Here is a 5034-nt window from a genome sequence, read left to right on the forward strand (position 1 = left end):
ATCCCCCATTATAACCACTCTATGATGTTTGCACCTCTCTGTAATTTCCCTGCAGATTTGTTCCTCTACATCATTCCCACTACCTGGCGGTCTATAGACTACACCCAGCAATGTATTGGGCCCTTTTTGTTCCTTCGCTCTAGCCAAATTGATTCTGTCCTTGAATCCTCTGGGACATCCTTTTTCTCCAGCACTGCATTGGTACCAATGTGAGCCATGACGCCTGGCTGATCACCCTTCCCAGAAGGATGTCCTGCAGCAACTTGGTGACATCCTTGACCCTGGCACCAGGGAGGCAACATACAATCCTTGAGTCACGTCTACAGCTCCAGAAACATCTGTTTGTTCCGCTAAATAATGAATCCTCTATCAGTACTGTTCTTCCTTTCTTCTTCCTCCCATCCTGTACAGTCGAGCTGCTAGTGGTGTCACAAACTTGGCTCTGACTGCACTCCTCTGAGGACCCACTTCCAAAATGCAAAACCTATTTGGAAGCAGGTTCCCAGGGGACTGCTGCATCGCCTGCCTAGTTCTCTTGGACTGCTTGGTGGTCACCCGTTCCCTTTCCGCCTCCAGCTCCTAAGCTGTGGTGTGATCACCTCTCTGAACGTGCTATCCACGTAGCTCTCAGCCTCATGGATGTACCACAGTGCCTCCAGCCACAGCTCGAGCTCTGAAACCCAGATCTCAAGGTTCTGCAGCTGGCAGCACTTCCTGCACATGTGGTCTTCTAGGACATTGGTAGCATCTATGACCTTCCACATATTACAAGACATACATTCCACACGACTGAGCTGCGCCACCATGTCTTAACTTTAATTTTCTTTGGGTTATTGTATTACTTTAATATACTGGCCTTGACTTTCCCTTATTCCTGATGTTTCTCACTTAAATCCAAATATAGCTGCTTCTTTAGAAATAATGTGCTTTTCTAATTTACTGCAATTTAAAGACAGTCCCTAACAGCAGTTTCTGACCAAGCAATGAACATACCGTTTTCCTGTGATGTCACTATTTATTTTTTCTCACTCTCCTTTCAAACTCAGTGTCGGCCAGTTCTGAGCAGCTGACTGGTGTGCCTCTCCGACTCCCAGGTATTCAAGAAAGGAGGGATACAGAAAGCCAGTTACCTTAACATCTGTCCTAGGGAAATTGCTGGAATCTATTATTAGGGAAGTTATAGCGGGGCACTTAGAAAATCTCAATGTAATCAGGCAGAGTCAACATGGTTTTGTGAAAGGGAAATTATGTTTGACTAATTTATTGGAGTTCTTTGAGGAAGTAACAAGTAACATGGATAAAGGGGAACTCGTGGATGTGCTATACTTAGATTTCCAGAAGACATTTGACAAGGTGCAACATCAAAGGCCACTACGCAAAATAAGAGCTCATGGTGTAGGGGGTAACATATTAACATGGATGGATGGAGGATTTGGTTAGCTAACAGGAAACAGAGAGTAGGCATAAATAGGTCATTTTTGGGTTGGCAAGGTGTAACCAGTGGAGTGTCACAGGGATCAGTGCTGGGGCCTCCACTATTTACAATTTACATCAATGACTTGGATGAAGGGACCAAATGTATGGTTGATAAATTTGATAATGAAACAAAGATAGGTAGTTAAGTAAGTTGTGAAAAGGACATAAGGAGTCTGCAAAGAGACATGGGTAGGTTAAGTGAGTAGGCAAAAATTTGGCAGATGGTGTATAATGTGGGAAAATGTGAACTTGTCCACTTTTGCAGGAAGTATAGAGAAGCAGCATAGCATTTAAATGGAGAGAGATTGCAGAACTCTGAGGTACAGAGGGATCTGTGTGTCCTGGTAAATGAATCAGGAAAAGTTAAAGTACAGGTACAGCAAGTGATTAGGAAAGCAAGTGGAATGTTGTTGTTTATTGCAAAGGGAATGGAATATAAAACTAAGGATATTTTGCTACTGTTGTACAGGACTTTGGTAAGACCATACCTAGAGTAGTACAATTTTGGTCTCCTTATTTAAGAAAGGATATAAATGCATTAGAAGCAGTTCAAAGGAGGTCCACTTGACTGACACCTGGGATGGGGGGAGTTAGCCTACGAGGAATGCTTAGATAGGCTGGGCTGCAACCTCTGGAGTTTAGAAGATTGAGAAGTGATCTTATTGAAATATAAAAGATCCTGAGTGAACTTGACAGGGTGGATGCCTGAAAGGATGCTTCCCCTATTAGGAAGAGACTAGAACTAGGTGACACAGTTTAAAAATAAGGGGTCTCCCATTTAAGACAGAGATGAGAAGAAATTTTTTCTCTCAGAAGGTCATGAATCTTTGCAACTCTCTTCCCCAGAAAGCGGTGGAGGCAGGGCCAATTAATATTTTTAAAGCAGAAGTAGATAGATTCTTGACAAACAAGGAGGTCAAAGGTTATCGGGAGTAGACAGAATATGGAGTTGAGGCCACAGTCAGATCAACCATTTTCTTAATGAATGGTGGAGCAAGCTCAAGCAGCTGAATGGCCTACTCTTGCTCCTAATTCATATGTTTGTATGTTCCACCAGCGTTGGGTGGGTTTCTGAAGCCCTCCACGACCCTGCAATGTGAAAAGAGGTAGGAGCAGTGACAGGCAGGACAGGAGGCCAGAAAATTTCTCGAAAAGTAAATGAGAGGATTTTTAGCGGTTTAAGAGTAGCACTGGAGACAAGTTAATACTGAGAGAAGTAAAGGATGGGGTGGCAGAAGGCTAAGTATTGGCCAGAAAAAAACACTACCTGCTCTTTTTCAAATAGTGTTGAGACTCTCTACACCCAGAGAGGCAAAGAGGATCTCAGTTTAACACAAAAGTGAAATACTGCAGATACTAGCTATCTGAAATATGAACAGAAAATTCTGGAAATAGTCAGCAGGGCTGGCAGCATCTGTGGAGAGAGAAACAGAGATAACGTTACAGGTTGTGACTTTTCATCAAAACTGGGGAAAGTTAGAATTGTGATAGGTTTAGTGAAACGGGGAGAGGTTGGGAAAAAGAACAAAAGGGACGGTCTGTAATAAGCTGGAGGGCAAGAGCTTTTAAATGACAAAATATTTCATGGTGCAAGACCAAAGGAGTGATAAAGAGACAAGTAAAGAAACAAATGGGATTTAATGGAGCCCACTGGAGCAGGCATGAGGATGGGGAGGGGTCCCACCAGTTCTCCAACTCGTGGCAGGGGAACCCCATTTATAGGAACTAAATTCTGCCTGATGTATCTCGAGGAGGTGTGAATGTCAGGATCCTGAATAGCTGCCACCCAAATGCAAAGAAAAGGAAATAAGGGAAAAACAAGAGAAAAAAAAAACAAAAAAGGAAACTCAAACCAGCAAAGAAAAATGAAGTAAAATGTGGACAGAGATAACAATCTATAATTTTTGAACTCAATGTTGAATTCAGAAGATTGTGAAGTACCCCAAGAAAAGTTATGGTGCTGTTCCTTGAGTTTGTTTCATTGAGGCACTGCAGGAGGCCAAGGACAGAAAGATCAAAGTGGGAGAAAGGTGGAGAATTAAAATGACAGGAGATTGGAAGCTCAGGGTCAGGCTTGGGGGCTGAATGAAGTTGTTCCTCAAAGCAGTGACCCAGTCTACATTTGGTCTCTGCAATGTAGCGAAGACAACATCGTGAGAAGCAAATACAGTTGACTAAAGTGAAAGAAGTTCACTTGGAAGGAATGTTTGGGACCTTGGGTGGTGAGAAGGGAGGAGGAAAAATGTTGCAACTCCTAGACTGGCATGGGAAAGTGCCTTAGGAGCATTTGAGGGTGATTGACCAGGGAAGCCCAAAGAGAATGGTCCCTTCAGACTGCTGAAAGGGAGGGGATGGACAGATGTATTTGATATTGGTATCAGGCTGGAGGTCTCAGAATTGGCGGAGGATGATCTTTTGAATATGGATGCAGTTGGGGTTGAAGGTGAGGACAAGGGGAGCCCATTCTTCATTCTGGGAAGGAAGGGAATGGGGGACAGCAGAAATAGAATGGACTTGGTTGAGGGCTGTATCAACCGCAGTGAGGGGAAAATCCTCAGTTGAGGAAAAAGGAAAATATCTCAGAAGTGCTAATATGGTTTAACATCTCATCTGACAGGTGGCACCTCAAACACTGCACACCATCAGTAATATCCACAATGGGGGGAGTTATAACCTGGAAGAGCACATGGGTATGGGGGTGGGGGGGGTGTTAAATTTGGAAACAACGCAAGTGCGTCAGGAACCTAACTACAATCCCTGACGATGTTTAACTCGTGTGCATTATGCTGGTTGCACACAACCCCCTTCGGAGAGATGTGCAGCAAATAAAGTATGGTAATTGTTCAATTGGAGCTATATTTCAAAATATTTTTAAGTTTAGTGTCGCACCCACTGGTTCCTCCGGCTTCCTGAATCTGGCCATTGAAAGTAAGGTGTGAACACAATGGCCTTTGAAGGAGCTTATTCGAACTCATGCACACTGGATACAGGCGATTCCATGGAGTGGGTGGATGGTGTAGAAGCTTAGATTTATGACACGGAACCCATTGGCCCATTATGTCTGTGCTGGTTGAAAAAGAGCCTAATCCCACTTTCCAGTTCTTGGTTTATAGTCCTGTAGGTTACAGAATTCAAGTGCATTTTCAAGTATTGTTTTAAATACGACAAGGGTTTGCAGCTGTATCACACTTTCAGGCAGTGAGTTCCAGACCCCAACTTCTTCTGGGTGAAAACATTTCTCCTTAATTCCCCTGAGGAACTCCTGCAGTGATGTCCTGGAGCTGAGATGACTGACCTCCAACAAACACAACCATCTTCCTTTGTACTAGGTATGAATCCAACCAGCGGAGAGTTTTCCCCCTGATTCCCATTGACACCAATTTTGCAAGGGCTCCTTGATGTCCCACTCGGTCAAATGCTGCCTTGATGTCAAGGACAGTCACTCTCACCTCACCTTGGGAGTTCATTATCACATTGCTTGGTCTCTGCCAGCTAGGTGCCAGATTTCACGCCACTTCTTGAATGCTCTATTCAAAAATTGCAAATGCACACTACCTC

This window comes from Cetorhinus maximus, chromosome 10 (genome assembly GCF_964194155.1).
Source record: "Cetorhinus maximus chromosome 10, sCetMax3.hap1.1, whole genome shotgun sequence".
In the NCBI taxonomy this organism is placed as follows: domain Eukaryota; kingdom Metazoa; phylum Chordata; class Chondrichthyes; order Lamniformes; family Cetorhinidae; genus Cetorhinus; species Cetorhinus maximus.